Source organism: Malania oleifera, chromosome 2 (assembly GCF_029873635.1).
Source record: "Malania oleifera isolate guangnan ecotype guangnan chromosome 2, ASM2987363v1, whole genome shotgun sequence".
NCBI lineage: Eukaryota > Viridiplantae > Streptophyta > Magnoliopsida > Santalales > Ximeniaceae > Malania > Malania oleifera.
Genome location: NC_080418.1, coordinates 16,062,704 through 16,081,687, shown reverse-complemented (window position 1 = coordinate 16,081,687; position 18,984 = coordinate 16,062,704).

The following is an 18,984-nucleotide window of genomic DNA, read 5'->3' as shown; positions in this document are numbered from 1 at the left end:
GCTTAACTCCCCAAAATAAATATCAACCAATCAAGCAAACAATGGGAGTATTAGCCAATTAATAATATAGCAATAGCACACTAGACACTCTCACAATGTTAGGATTTATCAAAGGAATGAAGGTATAAGAGTATTTGGAAGTAGAATGGGCAAAATAAGTTTATGGATTTTCAGAGAATTTTTGCCCTAATTTTTTGCTAATCCCCACTAATTTTGACAAATGATTGGGTATTTATAGAAATGGGGGGGAAAATAACCATTGGGTGACGTGCTGGGAATTTTTCAAAATGTTTTAATTGTGTTTAGAAAAATTAACCTTGTTTAACCGACTTAACTACAGTAAAAAAAAAAAAGCAACCCGAGAGGTTTCGGGTGGCTGAACCTTAGTTCGATCGCCTGAATAGACTTAACTCAAAATGTTGTTTTTAAACGTTCGGGTGCCCAAGTCTAGATTTGGTTGGCTGAGCCAAGGCAATTTTCCTATTGTCCGCGTTTCGGGTGCCCGATCCAACATTCGGTTAATCGAACTCACAAGTTTGTTTGCCCGAGGTCATTTTGAACTATAAAGTTCGGTTGCCTGGTTGATGAAAAGTACCCTAACATAGGTTCGGTCGCTCGAGGGCAGTACGTTCATTACTGGTTTGGTCGCTCGAAACCAGGTCAGCCCGCTGACTCCCTAGCGATTCGGGCGCCCGAGGTGTTTTGAACACCAAGGGTTCGGGTCATCTGAATCCTCATGATTTTGATCCTTTAAGTCCAATTTTAAACTAATTGATTTCCCTAATTATGTAAGTGATATGAGGACTGTTTATGCATTTGTTTATGGACCTAAGGTCTTTCTATCCTACTGGAAAAATTCGGCGTCGGTCAACCTTTTGTTTACCGAAGGGTGATCCCTAAGGTCTCTCTAAGGTCTTGAGCTTATAGTCCTACATGCATGATATACAGATTATTATAGACCTTGGATGATTATTATTACATACCTAGCGAAATAAAATATAGATTACAACAATTAAAAACATTTCAGGTCTTCATTTTCTTCAAGTTGTCATGTGCCATCAATATGATCTTCCTAATATGGTCCTGTATACAAACTTGGCAAACATTAAATACCAGATTATTTTTCATAATCAAAATAGGGTATGACCATGGGGTCAACAATGATGATTTCAGTAAAATCACGGCAAACCATTGATGGTTTTGTGTTTGTGCGATGAGGTAGACCTGAACCTAAGAGTTTAGAAGTTAACATGATTATTCTGCAATAATTGTGTTAATTGTGCTATGATATAGGAATGCTAATATATTCCTATATTATTTTGAGAATAGAGCCCAATGATAGCAACTGGGATTGTAGCACAGAAGGGACTGCGAGTGAAGGGTCTCCTTCCGTGCCTGGAGATTTGACCAAGCATATTATGCGAGAGATCAAGCAAAGTGTTAGGGGACGGGAGCGTCCACCTACGGCTGCAGGTTGCGCCATTGAGAAGTTCACCCCATGCATTCTCCGACGTTTACTGGAGGACCCAACTCGATTGTAGCGGAGAACTGGGTGTAGAAGACAGAAAAGATACTGAAAATTCTACACTGCACCAGCAAGTAGAAAGTTCTCTATGCTACGTTTCAGCTAGCAGGAGAAGCTGAGAGGTGGTGGTTGGTTGTGAGTCTGCTAAAGGAGCAAAGAACTGATTCATCAGGGATGACATGGGACTGTTTTAAGGAGGTATTCTTCGAGAGATACTTCCTGGCTTCCATCCATGAAGTAGAGGAAAAAGAATTCTCGAGTTTGACTTAGGAGACCCTAACGGTGTAGAGATATGCAGCCAGATATATTGAGCTATCTCGCTTTGCGTCATGTTTGATCTCAAACGAGTATAAGAAGACTCGAAGGTTCGAGAAGGGTTTAAAGAAGGATATTCGTAGGCTAGTAGGAATGCTATAGATTCGGGAGTTTTCTGTTCTGGTAGATAAGGCTGCCGTGATTGAGGCTGGTCTCTAGGAGGATAAGGTAGTGTAGGAATAGAAGAAGAGACTAGTACCTTCTGGTTCTCAGACTGGTTCTCGATAGGGGCAGTGGAAGAAGAGGAACTATGGTATGGGTAATCGCCAGAGTGTGGAACCGCGGGGTCCACAAGGGGATCAACTCGCGAGTGTTGTACCTGGTGCCACAGGTGGCATGACAGTGAGTGCCGGTTCACGGGTAACTGTTACTGTAGAGACCAAGAGAATTTATAGCAATTAAATAATAAGGAAAGGAAAGGGAATTTCAAAAAGGGAACTCAGCAGGGTCTCGTTGACGAGCGCGGAGTGTTCATCGACGAATCGGTTTCTTGGGCTCGTCGACATGGACACGTGTCTCATCGACAAAAACTTACCGAGAGGTCTGTTCCAGGGTCTAAAACTCTTCAACAAGGGTTAACTGCTCGTCGATGAACCTCCTTCCTCGTCGACGAGGTGACGTGGCTCATCGACGAGGCCACGTGGATAAACATTCTATATAAGGCCAAAAATCGTCTTTCTGCGAGAAAAATCATTTCCTCCATTTTTCTCTCTTTAGCCGGGTTGCTTTGCCTTCTCTCTACGTTTTCAGCCTCATTTTTTTCCGGTTTGACGATCTGAAACTACCACATTACTCTTGGGAAGATTCTCTTTATATCTGTTAGAGTAGATCGTTGGTTAGGCCTACTTGGGCACCATCCCAAATTCAGGGTATTTTTAGTATTAGCAGGCCTATCTGAGTTGAGATTTTGTATTTAATGAGAACATATTGGTGTTTTGTGGAATAAAATTAGGGTGTGATATTTTCAGGGTTAGGGTGTTTTTGGGACCCTGCAAGTATGGGCTAGAGAACATTTCCAAGAGCCCAGGTAAATTATAGTTCGGTAAATTACGAGTATGTGGGTTTGGGGAAATATAGTTCATTTATTGGAAATATGTATTATTTCAGGACTTAGGGAATAGTACGCCGTGAGTGTGAGGATAAGTTGGTAGCGAGCCTCCCAGCTAGTTATGAAACGACTTGCTAATAAAATAAAATCTTTTTCCCTAGTTTTAAATCCAATCATTAACCTAAACAGCGGAAGGCCAATCATATAAAATAAATCCACACATAATACAATATCATAGTGACAAATCAACCCACAATATACAATCATCACTGTTCTCTCAGAACTACCCTTACTGATACCAAGGGATTACCAAAAATATGCCACCCAAAAATACTCACACTCAAAAAGGGCAGTGCAACAACCCCTCTACCTGCGAGCCTGCTCCGCTCGCCTAGCTGGTTCACCTGAAAAACAATTTAACACTGAAATAAACCAACGCTCAGTAAGACGAAACATGCTATTACTAGTGTGTGGCTATTGAGCTATAGTTTGGTACAAATAATCTGATTTAAGAATAATATGAATAATTGAATCTTAAAATAATGATATTACATAACGTATAATAAAACCATTAACTATATAACTGAACATGCCAATCTGTATGAAGTTACTGTTCATATTAATACTACTATTTCTAAAAGTCTGATAGTACTCATAATATCTAAGAAATTTCCCTAGATGGTTGTATATCATGATTTAACCCCTCATGATAGGGTTGTGCGGCCCGAAGGCGGGACCTATCCTGGCTGGCCGACTAGGGTAAGTCAACTGAATTTCGACAGTCTGATCGGCCCCCTCAATCCATGTCTGATGGAGAGCCTGTCCCGACGTGGGCACGATTAACCTCATACCACTTACTATCTGAGTAAAGTGGTTGCACTCTGAACTGAATATTTGTAGCTACGGTACTGTGCTCTTCTATCTGATCCATCAGGGTATGATACTATATAGGTAACTGATATCTGTAATATACTATTTTTTACTGTGGTTTCTAAAATAACCATAACCCTATAGAATTTATCTGAAATTCTAAATAAACTAACTGAAAATATGATTTATGTATAACTAAACTGCTGTCTGAATATCTATATATTGGGGCGTTATGGTACTAATAAACATGTTATTCTGAAATTACTGAAAATGCATATTTCTAAGTATACTGTACACTGAAAAATTTTTCATTTTATGAACATGCAAATATCATGGTATTTCTATTAATAACTATAAACATGGTATTCAAAAACTCTATAAATATAGTACTATTTCTATTATCAACTCAAGCCACACAAATAAATATTAATATTATCAAGTTCTGGAAACTGTAAATATATATAATCTGAATAATAATTTGATAAAAATATATAGTTCATGCTGAAATTGTATAAGGGTTTCCTACCATAGCATATTTCCCTTACCTGACTACTAGAAAGCCCCTATGGTATACTGGTCCAACACCCGCAGGGCTTCCTACTCAATACCCTAAAAACAACATTCGTCAGAACAGAATATCATTATTTATTTACCTCCATCATTTCCTACAACTACTAGAAGACTCAAAACTGAATAAAAGGTCTTACCCTAATTCTGGGAAGAAATTCAACTCGATCCCACCGACGATCCGCCCTGGTAAACTTAAAGAGAACTTCGCCAAGAGCATCGTGGTGGCCTCATATCGTCGATCCGATGACTAACGGGGCCGAAATCGATAAGGAAGAGGGAAGGAGCGTAGAAGAGAGAAGAGGGAGAGTTTGTGTTGATTTTTCTACGATTAAACTAAGTTTAGGGCTACTTATACTGCGGTCTTCATCGACGAGCCATGTCATCTCATCGACGAGTCTAATAGGCAATTCGTCGATGAACTATCCCATTCGTCGATGAAATTCAAAATCTCCCAAAACATTCTCTCAATATCTTCTCGTCGACGAAACATGCCCTCATCGACGAGAAACTCTTGTACCCTTGTCGACGAATCCCCTGTGTTCGTCGACGAGGCCATGAGAAAATTCCTTGGGTTATTATATCCAAAGTGCAATGTCGTCGACGAAGTCTGCTGTGAAACGACCTGCTAATAAAATAAAATCTTTTTCTCCTATTTTAATATCTAACAATAACCTAAACAGCGGAAGGGCAATCATATAAAATACATCCACATATAATAGAATACCAGAGTGTCAAATCATCCCATAATATACAAACATCACTATTCTCTAAAAACTACCCTTACTAATTCCAAGGATTTACAAAACATGCCACTCAAAAATGATACTCACTCTCAAAAAGGGTAGTACAACAGCCTTTCTACGTACAAGTCTGCTCCGCTCGCCTAGCTGGTTCACTTAAAAAACAATTCAACCCTGGGATGAGCCAACGCTCAGTAAGACGAAACATGCTATTACTAGTGTGTGGCCACTGAGCTATAGTTTGGTAAAAATAATCTGATTTAGGAATAATATGAATAATTGAATCTGAAAATGCTGATATTACATAATGTATAATAAAACCATCAACTATATTATTTAACATGCCAATCTATATGAAAATATTTTTCATATTAATACTTCTATTTTTGAAAATTTTACTTATACGTATAATATTTGAGGAAATTTTCCTGAATGGCTGTATGTCATGATTTAACCCCTCATGATAGGGTTGTGCGGCTCGAAGGTGAGATCTATCCTAGTTGGTCGACCAAGGTAAGTCAACTGAACTCCGATAGTCAGATCGGCTCCCTTAATCCATATCTGATGGAGAGCCTGTCCTGATGTGGGCACGATCGACCTCATACCACTTACTATCTGAGTAAAGTGGTTGCACTTTGAACTGAATATCTGTAGCTACGGAATCGTGCTTTGCTGTCTGATCCATCAGGGTCTGATACTATATAGGTAACTGTTATCTGTAATATACTGTTTTTACTGTGGTTTCTAAAATAACCAAAACCCCATTGAATTTATCTAAAATTCTAAATAAACTGACTGAAAATTTGTTTTCTGTATAACTGAACTGTTGTCTGAATAACTGTATATTGGGGCGTTATGGTACTGATAAACATGTTTTTATAGAATTACTGACAATGCATATTTTTGAGTATACTGTTCATTGAAAAATTCGTCATTCTATATCAAGAAAATATCATGGTATTTCTGTTAATGACTATAAACATGGTATTCACAAATTCTATGAATATAGTATTGTTTCTGTTATCGACTCAAGCCACACAAATACATACTAATATTATCAAGTTCTGGAAATTATATTATATATAATCTGAATAATAATTTGATAAAAATATATAATTCATGCTGAAATCATAAAAGAGTTTCTTAGCATAGCATGTTTCCCTTACCTAATTGTCGAAAAGCCTCTACCGTATACTGGTCCTACACCCACAGGGCTTCCTATTCCACACCCTGAAAATCACATCTGTCATAACAAAATATTAATATTTCTTGGCCTACATCATTTCCTACAATTGACAGAAGTCCAAAAACTGAATAAAAAATCTTACCCTGATTCTGGGAAGAAATTCGACTCAATCCCACCAACAATCCACCCAGCAGACTTGAAAAGAACTCCGCCAGGAGCGTCGTGGTGGCCTCAGATCGTCGATCCGGCGACTGATGGGGCCGAAATCGAAGAGAGATAGAGGAGAGGTCATAGGAGAGAGAGAGAGAGAGAGAGAGAGAGAGAGAGAGAGGAGAGAGAGAGCGACGCTGAATTTCTATGTTTAACCAAGGTTTTGCACTATTTATACTACGGGATTCGTCAACGAGCCACGTCACCTCGTCAACAAGTCCTATAGAAAGTTCGTCGACGAACCTGTCGCCTCGTCGACAAATTTCAAACTTCCCAATAGTTCTATCTCGATATCTTCTCGTCGACGAGACGGGACCTCGTCAACGAGATCTTGAAGAACCCTCGTCGACAAAACCCCTGTGTTCATCAACGAGTTCTTGGAAAATTTCTGGGGTTATTATATCCAAAATGCAATGTCGTCAGTCTACTGCCTCCTTCTATTCCTGTTTCCATTTCCTTCCCTCTTTATTATTTAAATAACATTATTCTTCGGGTTGTTACATGCTGCCTCCTTCTGTTTCTATTTCTATTTCCCTCCCTCTTTATTATTTAAATATCATTATTCTTCGGTTCGTTAGAAGTTAGGTAAGGGGAATACATGTTATGCTAGCCTTATTAAACGTATTATCAGTATGATATAGTATTTAATCAAAACATGAAACTTATACAATTTTACAGAACATATGTATAGAGTTTTATTGAATTGTGTGGCATGGGTTAGTATTGAATTAGTACAATATTTGTACAGTTTTTAGATATCATGATTTATAGTATCTTAGCAAAAAATATTGTATCATGATGTATGACATTTATACATCTATAGTTATCCATAGAGAGAAAAATATTTTCAAATTTTGCAGAATCATAATTTATGGAATAAATTTAGAAAAATATATAATACAACATTTTCAGTATACCATGATTTACAGATTTCAGAACCATAACATTTCAGATATTCAATATTCAGATGTACAATTATTCAGGTTATACAGCATATTCAGTTCAGTTATTCCATGTTATGGTTATTTCAATTATATCATAATCATGGTAAACAGTAATATAGAAATATCAGTTACATATATATAATATCAGACCTTAATGGACCAGTTCAGTTTCAGAGCACGGTACCGTAACTATTTTCAGTTCAGAGTGCAGCACATAACTCGGATAGTATGTGGATTTTCAGTAGTCGATCGTGCCTATGTTTTGGATAGGCTCTCCATAAGTTAGGGTTAAGGAGGCCAATCTGACTTTCGGAGTTCAGTTGACTTATCCTAGTCGGCCAACCAGTGATAGGTCCCGCCGACAGGCCACACAACCCTGTCATAAGAGGTTAAATCATGACATATAACCATCCAGAGAAGTTTTCAGAGTTATGCATGTATTTATAGCATTCACAGAGAACAAAGATTATTTAATATAGATAGAGCTATGAATGAATAGATAACTCAGAAAATAGTGTATTTTAAATTACATAATTTTCTATTATTATACAGATACTTTTTACATGATATCTTATATACAGTTTAATTAAAAGTTATGTTTTATGTACGGACTCATATGCCACACACTGGTAATAGCATGTTTCTCCTAACTGAGAGGTGTCTCACCCTAGTGTTATAAATATTTCAGGAAACCTAGAGAGGCGTGCAGGGCCAGCTCAGAGGTTGAGGGGGCGACTGAGTCGGCATAGCTTTGGGGCGAGTCTTGGGCTGGATAGTAGAGTCCATAGTATTTTGGAATTTTTAGTAAATGATGTATACGTTTGTATGTATATACAGGTGGTCTGTAGAACTCTGGTATTGTGTACTTTTGGGTTATGTTTTGGATGTTTGTTTTCTGCTGCATAGGTAGAATACATGAATTGCATAGGTTACCACGGTGCCTACTCTAGGTCATGGAAGATGATATATATTTTATTATTGGGTATTAGAGATTATGTTTTATAGTGTGACAGAAAAAAAAATGGATGGAAATTACGGATCGTTACAATTTTGTATCAGAGCCTAGGTTGCTAGGTTTTGTAGACTCTAGAGTGTAGCAGAAGCAATACCAAAGTATAGGAAAGGATTTGAGGTTTTTTTCTGTGGTTTGGGTACAAGATTTCCATGGTGGTTTTTGTGTCTTTCCTGAGGTGACGATTTCAGGAAAGCCATAGTAAACTATTGTCGGGTCGTGTGTCTGGGTTGCAGGATTGGATTTTGAATTAAGATCAGGGAGGATAGTTAATCGTGAATATGAGAATTCAATTAGATGAAATAAATTAGTTCTGCTTGAGAGATAGGGTCCTTAAATTGTGTTCTTTGTCTTTTTAGGATGGACCCAGGGAGTAGTGGTACGAATGCTGGGGGTGATAGAGTAAGACCTTCCAGTATGGGAGGTAGAGATACTGATGCGGTATTGCGTAGCGTCACCCAGACGGTGATGTGTAATGCCCCGGTCCTATATACGAACCCAAAGTGCTACTACACATACGTTATGCTTGTATCTAATAAGCATATATAAACAACCCGCCCTAAATAGGGTCAAACAGTTATATCTCATACATATTTGTATTCATGCACAGCGTAAAACATAAACATTCTTACGGGGTTCTATTAGACATATACCAAAGTTCTATTTGTATTTTTCAATACATAAGATCCATGTTTAAAACATAAACATATTACATCCTCTTACATTCTACCTGGCTAACAATCCAGTACTGATACAAAAACTTACGTCTACTAACAAGACTATATGCGCCAAAGTCCCTCTAGAAAACTAGGACCGATGTCCTGTAGGACCTGAAACAAAGGTTGTAAGATTGGGGTGAGACACTTCTCAGTAAGGTGGAAGATATTACATCAACACTTGACTACATGAGTTTAGTCCAATTAAAAATAGTTGCACATTATCACATTCACAATACAGTACTTTGCAAGATATATAAACATAATATAGCATCATTACAAGCGAGAGTCCCCGAGGTTAGGGTAGGGTACAGGCCCATACACTGTACGATTCCCTCCACATGGTACTCAACCTTGTGACTTTGCCTATTTTAGTTTTTAAATCATGTATATGAAAATTCAAGACAATGACCAGCTTTGAAACTTTCAGAAATATGCCTAATTACCCCGTGGCACAGGTTGTGGACTGATAACTCTAACAGGGTCCTGTTCATGTAGGCACTGTAAAGCATCACAAATATAGTCTGGCTGCCCCACATGGTCCATTATTTCATTAGTGGCCCCATACACTCTTGTAAGTTGACTATCTAGATACCCACACTAATTCACATGTGTGGTTGCACTGTACCTCAATTAGCAATGGAACCGTGCCTCTAGCTATTTAAAGCCTCGGATAACTTGGAGTGTCTTTCAACTCCTTTAGTAACAAGTTGTGGTCCCAATCAATCATATATATAATTTACAATAAAACATAACGACCTATGCAATTTCAGTAATTTCACAATCATAATCAAGTAATCTTTCTTGCATTCTTTCTTTCTGTCAGATAGTGGGGTTAATCGGCACAAACAGTCTCGGTTCAACCCTTTTTACATATAACGCTCGGTGATTAACCAGGACCTACTTTCCATATTTTCAGATAACAAGATGGAATTTTAGTTTTCACAGTTCATTATAAGTATACAGTTAAGTAGGTTCCATTTCATATCATATGTCATGCTCGTTTCATCAAAATCCGCTATGAAAAGTATACAACTCAAAAAATACCATTTGGACCGCAACCATGGGTATTAAGTAGCTCCTACTATAGTTTTAAAACAAATACAGTAGTTTTGGAAATTTTGGAATTCATATGCCAAAATCCCTATTTTAGCCAAAAACCGTAAAATCGTAAGAAACTGCATTTATACCTGGTAAAATTTTGCAAATAAGCAATCAAAATGTGCATAAGGACATAAGCTATCTTTCTAGCGGTTTAGTTTTCTAAAAATACTAATGTAAACAAATTCCTTTACCTTAATCCCGAAAACTGAAATACGAATAGATCAATCCAAAACAACGATCCGGGATCCCCGAAACCTAAAAACCGAAGAACAATACTTTATTATAATCTCAGCTACTACATAACTACTGAACCAAAAACGAAATTAGATATTTACCTCGATTTTAGGAAAAAACCCTAAAATCCTCAAATCGAAAATCTAATCCGCTATAACTGTAGAGATTCTCCTCCTAATCCACGTAGTGATGTCAGATTGATGGTTCTGGCAACCGACGGCATGAAATCCTAAAGAGAGAGAGGGGGTTGGTTTGAGTTCTAGAAAGAGAGAGAGAGAGAGAGAGAGAGAGAATGGGATAACTTAGCAAGGAAGAAAAGGATATTCTATTTATAACTAGTTTGACCCGGCTAGCCTCGTCGATGAGTCGAAGTTCTCATTGATGAGCCAAAGAAGGTCGCTCGTGGCCGAGAAAGTAACCTCGTCGACAAGCCTGAGATTTTAGAATCTTTGAAAATCCCTCAGTATCTCCTCATTGACGGGTCCCTACATCTTGTCGCCGAGACACAGAAGAGACTTCGTTGATGAGGAAAGGATCCTCGTTGACAAGCTCTGATGTTTTGTTCTTTTTTATTTCCCTTCTCTTTTCTTTATTTATTTTTCAAATTTGGGTCCCTACATGATGACTGAGATGGCCACGAGTTCGGGGGAGCGTAGCTGCACAATCGAGCAGTTTACGCAGATGAGACCTCCATCATTTTTTTGGGGAGCAAACCCTTTAGCAGCTGAGAACTGGGTCTAGGACATTGAGGATATGTTAGCAGTGCTTCCATGTACAGATGAATAGATGGTAGTATTTGCAATGTTCACATTGATAGGAGAGGAAAAACGCTAGTGGAGATCAACAAGGTTGATTGAGGAGCAGAGACCGGACCCTGTGCCACTGACGTGGAGATGATTCAAGGAACTATTTTTCGAGCGATATTTCCCTACCATCGTTCAGAGCGCAAAGGCAGCAGAGTTCATGCACTTAATTCAAGGGCAGATGACAGTATCACAGTACGTAACTCGATTTATTAAATTGTTTTGGTTTGCCCCACATTTGGCACTGGACGAGGAGAAGAAGGTGAGAATGTTTGAAGAAAGCTTGAGGCAGAATTTGTTTGAGCAGGTTATTGGCTTTCAAGCTCAGACATTTGCGTAGGTTGTGGACAGAGCTACGATTATTGAGAGTAGCATGCAGAGAGGTACCGCGGCTCAGAGTCAAAGAAAGAGGTTTCTGCCTCAAGGTTTCCAGGCGGGTTTCGGCCGGGGCCAATGGAGAGGAGATCGTTACAGTGGAAGTCAGAGGTAGATAACGGACGGGACCTCGGGAGAATCATGGTGTGCAGACCTACCTTGTGTGTCAGACATGCGGGAGGAAGCATCTAGGAGAGTTTTGAGTAGGGAGAGACATCTGCTATCATTGTGGGAGACCCGACCACATAGAACGAGCATGCCCAGGACCGCCGATCCAAGTCCCAGCTCCCAGACCCTACTGGGAGGTTATTAGGTGCCTCATGGAGGCCAACAGAGGAATGTAACCCTGGTGAGGGTTTATGCTTTGACGCAGGGAGACACTGAGACTGCAGGTGACGTCGTGACAGGTATCTTTATTGTTTTATCATATCAAGTCATTGTCTTATTTGATTCAGGTGCCACTCATTCTTTTATGTCTACGACCTATGTTAAATTGTCTAGAAATGAGACCCAGTTATTAGATGTAGAATTGTCGGTAGCTACATCGTCGGGGTCAATGATGAAGTGTCGTAAGATGCTCAGGGGTTATCCAATACAAATTTAGGGGAGGGTGTTACCAGCTGACCTGATTGTGCTAGATATATATATGGATTCTATGTAATACTGGGTATGGATTGGTTGGAAGCTAATTATGCTAATATTGACTATTGTTTGAAAGAGGTGATATTCAGACCACCAGGTGAGCAAAAATTTAACTTTATGGGATCGCAAGTGTGTTCTCTGCCTCAATTAGTGTCAGTCATACAAGCGAGAAGACTGCTTTTGGATGAATGTTAGGGGTTTATGGCCTTTGTAAAGGAGGTGTCAGAAAATGAATCTAAGCCTGGCAGTACACCAGTGGTAGAGGAATTTCCAAATGTTTTTCCAGAAGAGCTGCTTAGGTTGCCTCTCGATCGCGAGGTTGATTTTTCTATATATTTACTTCTAGGAACGACGCCGATTTCTAGGGCTTCTTACCGAATGGCTCTAGCAGAATTGGGAGAATTAAAGGACCGGTTGCAGGATTTGTTGAATAAAGGGTTTATCAAACCTAACACATCGCCTTGGGGAGCACCGGTGCTATTCGTAAGGAAGAAAGATGGGTCTATGAGGATGTGCATAGATTACAAGGAGATAAACATGGTAACCATTAAGAACATATATCCTCTACCACATATAGATGACTTATTTGATCAGCTTCAGGGTAAACTGGTCTATTTCAAGATTGACCTCAGGTCAGGACATCACTAGGTGAAGGTTAAAGCAAATGAGATCTCTAGGACAGCTTTCAGGACCAAGTATGGGCATTATGAATTTCTAGTTATGCCATTTTGTTTGACGAATGCTCCTACGGTATTCATGGACTTGATGAATAGAATTTTTCACTAGTATTTAGACCAGTTCGTTGTAGTTTTCATTGATGATATATTGGTCTACTCAAGGAGTTTTAAAGAGCATGAGGCACACTTACAGCTAGTACTTCATATGCTCAAGGAAAAGAAATTGTAGGTCAAGTTTAGCAAATGTGAATTCTAATTAGAGAAAGAGGCGTTTCTGAGGCATGTTATATCAGGGGATGGAATTTCAGTGGATCCTAGCAAGATTGGGGCAATATTGAATTGGGTCAGGCCGAAGAACGTTTAGGAAAGTAGGCGTTTCTTAGGACTGGAGGGTTATTACCGCTAGTTTGTAAAGGTTTCTCAGCATTATCAGCACCTCTGACGTGACTCACTAGGAAGAATATCAGGTTTGAATGGGATGACAGTTGTGAGCAAAGCTTCCAGGAACTAAAGTAGAGGCTCGTCACTGCACCAATTTTGACCATCCTGTCAGGGGGTGAGGGTTATGTGATTTATAGTGATGCGTCCTTGAAAGGGCTCATTATGTATTGATGCAGCAGGAGAGAATGGTAGCTTATGCATCCCAACAATTGAAAGAATATGAAAAGAATTATCCCACTCATGATCTAGAATTAGCTGTAGTAGTTCATGCATTGAAGATTTTGAGGCATTACCTGTACGGTGAGAGATGTGAAATATTTTCTAACCATAAAAGTTTAAAGTACTTCTTTACGCAAAAAGAGTTGAATATACGGCAAAGGTGATGGTTAGAGCTCATCAAAGATTATGATTGCACCATCAGCTACTACCCAAGTAAAGAAAATGTGGCGACTGATGCATTAAGCTGAAAATCAGAGAGTGCAATACAGTTAGTAGTAGTAGTAGTTCAACACTCGATCTTGATGGATTTAGAGAGACTCGGTGTGGAATTAGTAGAGAGTGATCACCAGGCATTTATTACCAACCTAGTAGTGCAGCCTACCCTACAAGAAAGGATTAAAGTCGCTTAGGGGAATGATGTAGAATTGGTAGAGCTGATAACTAGGGTGCAGGACAGACAGGGAGAGGAGTTCAGCATTTTTTATGATGGGGCTCTGAGGTTCCATTCCAGGTTGTGCATGCCTACGGATACAGATATCAAAAGAACGATTCTAGAGGAGGCTCACAGATCCTTGTACACGATTCATCCAGGTAGTACTAAAATGTATAGGGATATGCGAGAGTATTTCTAGTAGAGTGACAAGAAGAGGGAGATTAATGAGTTTATGCAGCAGTGCTTAACATGTGAGCAGGTTAAGGCTGAGCACTAGAGGCCAGCAGGACAGTTGCAACAACCTTTCATCCCGAAATGGAAGTGGGATCACATCTCTATGGATTTTGTGACAGGTTTACCATCAGCACAGCAAGGACAGAATGCTATTTGGGTGATCGTAGATTGATTGACAAAGACAGCTCACTTTATCCCTATTAAAGTCAACTATTCCATAAACAGACTAACAGAGATATATATTCAGGAGATAGTGTGATCACATGGTGTGCTAGTGTATATAGTATCAGACCGCGATCCACGTTTCACGTCATTGTTTTAGAGGAGCTTGCAAGAGGCTTTGGGGTCTCAGTTATCATTCAACATGGCATTTCATCCTCAAATAGATGGGCAGACTGAGAGAAAAATTCAGATATTAGAGGATATGATTTAAGTATGCGTGCTAAATTTTGGAGGTAGTTGGACCCAGTTTATGCCATTGGTTGAGTTTGCATACAATAATAACTATCAAACCTCAAATCATCCAAGAACTACAAAACATATGAAGTAAACACTGCGTACAAGAACACTCTCAAAACAGAGCAGATTAGTACAAATTCAGCACTATGTACTTCAAGAATTTAAATACCAATATGAAATAGAATTGAAGCTTAAGTATAGAGATCACCAAGGATTTTTTTAGTGATTGATAAAACTCAGTATGAGAACCGTAGGTTGATGTTTCAGCAGCAATTCAGATGAATTCCCCCCAACAAGAGTATGAGCAACAGAGAACTTTGAGAGAGATTGAGAGTTTGATTACTAGAGTGCTATGTGATTGCTTGGTTATTAATTTTTTGGGATTAAGGCAATATTTAGAGACTTTTTAGAATTTGTTTCCTTGTTCCCCAAATTACTTGGAGTGTCCACTAAGTTCTTATAACATTCATATTTGAAAAACTAATTTTTAGAATTTTCTTGTTGGAGTTTAAAAACTCAAATCCTGTGGAGTCAGTCAGCTAGACAGGCGACTAGAAAGTTCATTTTTTAGAGTCAGTCAGCTGGACAGGTGGCTGACAGCATTCTGTCTGTTCAAAAATTAATTCCCATAAATTATCAGTCGGCTGACTCAACTACGTTCAAAATGGTCATTCAGCTGGGCATGTCTGCTAGCTGACTGATTCTAGTTTAAACTGTTAGTCAGCTGAACAGATTTATTCATTCTGGTGTTTTGTCGGTCGGCTAGCCAATCTTAGTGTGTCCTGGTCAGTCGGCTGACCAGTCTCATTTTCTAAAAAACTTTCATTTTTTATTTTTAAACCCTTTTGTAATTTGAAAGACTTAATATGATTTGTCAAAAATATTTTCTAGGGTTTTAAAAAACTAGTCTCTAAGTCCATATTCAACCCTAAGAGAATTTCAAAAATATTTTAAAAGATATTTAAAATATGAAGTACTTACATAGGGACTTCTAGGAATTTGAACATTCTTGGCGCTTGAGACTTCATGCTTGTTTTTTCTTTAAGCTCTTTTGCTTTACTTTCTTTTGTCTCTCTTGCTTTTCTTCAAGCTTTGATATACTTTTAAGCTTTCTCTCATATTCTTCAAGCTTTAAAATATCATCTTTGAATTCTTGCTTTAATGTTCTTTAAGCTTCGTTTGATCGTCCTTGTATACATATTCTTGAGCTTCAAAAACTTGAATCCTGAAATATCATTACTTAACCAAATATGTTAGGTTCCTTTTACTTGTTAGCATCAAAATAGGATGTTAAGTCTTGTAAGGTCAACAGATTGGGTCAACGCTTCCCGTAAATGTGGAAGGACTCATACGAGTCAACTGATCGATGGTACGCCCCAATTCAGTGGTGGGACGGTCTTGCCCCCTGGAACTCTGCATAACCTCGGTCATGAACTGCTGGGCGAAGTCTCGAATCACCAATGTAGAATCATTGCCATCCTTATTTGACATTCCTTCATTACTGTTTCCTCCGCTATTCGTATTATTATCCTTAGGATCCATCCTAAAGAGGTAACCAAGATGATTTTAGAATTTTAATATTCTAACATGTCTAATGCAATTATAATACTAAAAGACTCACTTTAGTAAATTTCAAGTACCGACCTAAATCATCTCCTCTAAATTACGACATACTCTGCCAATTTCATATTCCCATCCTAGTTTTCAAGTTTCTACCCCTCCGTTCGGAAACAAAATCGTTGATGGATTATCGTGGTTTTTCGAACCCATTGACTGATTCAGAAAATCACAGAAGTTTGTCAAGGGATTTCTGTCTCGAGGCTTACGACGCAAAACTCAAAATTCCTATTCTACCCATTCCTATCATCGTCCTAATTTGAACCTATACTCTTGTAAGATCATCTGACATAGTCTACAAAACCTAACAACCTAGGCTTTAATACCACTTGTAATGCCCCCAAACCCAAAAGCAGACCCGGGGTGTTATTTGTGAATAAAATAAACATCTCTGATACAATAAAGCCATAACCCGCCCTAACAAGGGAAACTGGGTGTTCCTGTCATTACTAAATATAAAACATACAGAAGAAGAAAAATGCTTCAATCACATTACCAAAGTTCTAAATGTCCCAAAATACATATATAAGACTACTTGTCAATATTTTACAACCCAAAAATAACAAGCATAATAGCTGATGGCTCACCAGCTCTGTCTACCACTCCCAAAAGTCTAATCTCAGTCCTGTAGTAAACTAGGTACGGTTCCCTGCAGGACCTGAAAAATGAGATGGATATTGGGGTGAGACACTTCTCAATAAGGTGGATTAGACTATCATCAGTGTGTGGCTAATATGAGTTTTCTTGTGAATATAAAACTTCCATTATTTAACTGTATCTGAAATGGCATTTTAAAACTGTACTGATCTGTAATACTAAAAATACATAATTTCTTAATAATGTACCATCAGCTCAGTATAGCCCATTAATAGTAAATTTTCCCATATATGCATAAAAGAAAACACTTTATACTGCTAAAGTAGCATCGTCATGCTTTCCCATCGACATGCTTCCCCCCACGATGGGTTGTGCAGCCCGAAGGCTGGACTTAGCATATGGTCGGCCGATCATAACTAAGTCAGGAAAAGGTAGTAAGTACAATTGTGCCTACCTTATACCCAGAATTGCATCAGGAGGGTCACCAGGAACTACATTTGGAGTGGTCCCCTAGAACTAAATCGGGAGTCGTACTCTACCCAGGCCACAAATCGACTATTCCGCATCACACTTCCATCCCTGTGTGATTGCACTCACTGCCAACACATAGCTACAATACCGTGCTCATAACATAACATCTGATCCTCAGGGTTCTTAAATCATATATGGCAATTTACATAATAAAATTGTAATCATGTATTCACTTTCATAAAATTGTATAAAACATAAGTTGTTCATAATTCTATAAAATATATGTCATATACTGTCTTGGTATAAAACCGGCATATCAAACTCGGCATCTAGTCGTTGTATTAAAATCTCAGCCTATAGTCGTCATATCACATCTCGGCTTATAGACGTCATATCATATTATGTCACATATGTTAAAACATTTTGTTCATTTATGTCATTCTAAACTATTCTCATGCCACATAATTTTTATCTAATAAATCATAAATACAGTAAATTGTCTACAAAACATACAAGTTGTTGAAAACAGAGGTATGCGCATCTCCAAGGTTTAATTTAACTCAAACTATACATTTTACTGAAAATAGGAGATGTCAACCCATTCACGTTAGTTTTCCCCAAAAACGTATAAAAGTCAAAACAACCATTTTGATATGTCTGATTCGTTCAAAAAATCAAATATATCATTTCTATAAACATATATTGGAATTTAATCAGTTCATATTTCAAAAATAACTAACATAATCTAATCTTCTTACTTGCTTTTGAAGAAACTGCCTAAAACCTTTGAAACCATGAAACCTAGCCGCTCGAATCCGCCGAGGATCAGCAACCTACAAGTCGGGAAGAGTATCAAGGAGCACTTGTGAGTGATCCGAGGGGCTTAAAGGAGAGAGAGAGAGAGAGAGAGAGAGAGAGAGAGAGAGAGAGGAGAGAGAGAGAGATAAGAGAGAGAGAGAGAGAGTCTCCAAAAACCCTAATTAGAGAGAGAGAGAGAGAGGGTTGTGAGAGTTATGAAAAAGAAAAACCATTACGTAGCCCTTAAGTAACTCAACCCGTAGGAAAATCGTCAACGGTTTTCCTGAAACCGTCGACAGTTTGGCCACTTACCAAACCTAGTTTTCCTATATAATGCTATCGGTTGTTTGCCCCTACAGGAAAAATGTCGACGATTTTCTAAGACTTCCTCAAACTGTTGAGACTTCCTCAAACCGTTGATGATTTGGTCTTGTACCAAACTATTTCTTTCTTTTCCCTTTTATTTATTTCTTTATTTCCATAGTTCGGGCTACTATATAAGATCCTTATGCTTTGTCAACATCAAAACTAGGATAGGACTCAAAAAGCCAACAAGCTTGGTCAATTGGGTCGGGCTTTGGTTGGACTTTGTAAATGGGTTGAATTTAATTAAATGAGGCTTGGCCAATTGGGTTGAGCCCAAATAGGCTCAATGTGTAAATGGGTCTAGTATATTTTAGGTTGGGCCTAGATCTAAGATTGGGCTGGTTTTAAAGTAAACCCAATTAGGCTTTAGGGAAGGTG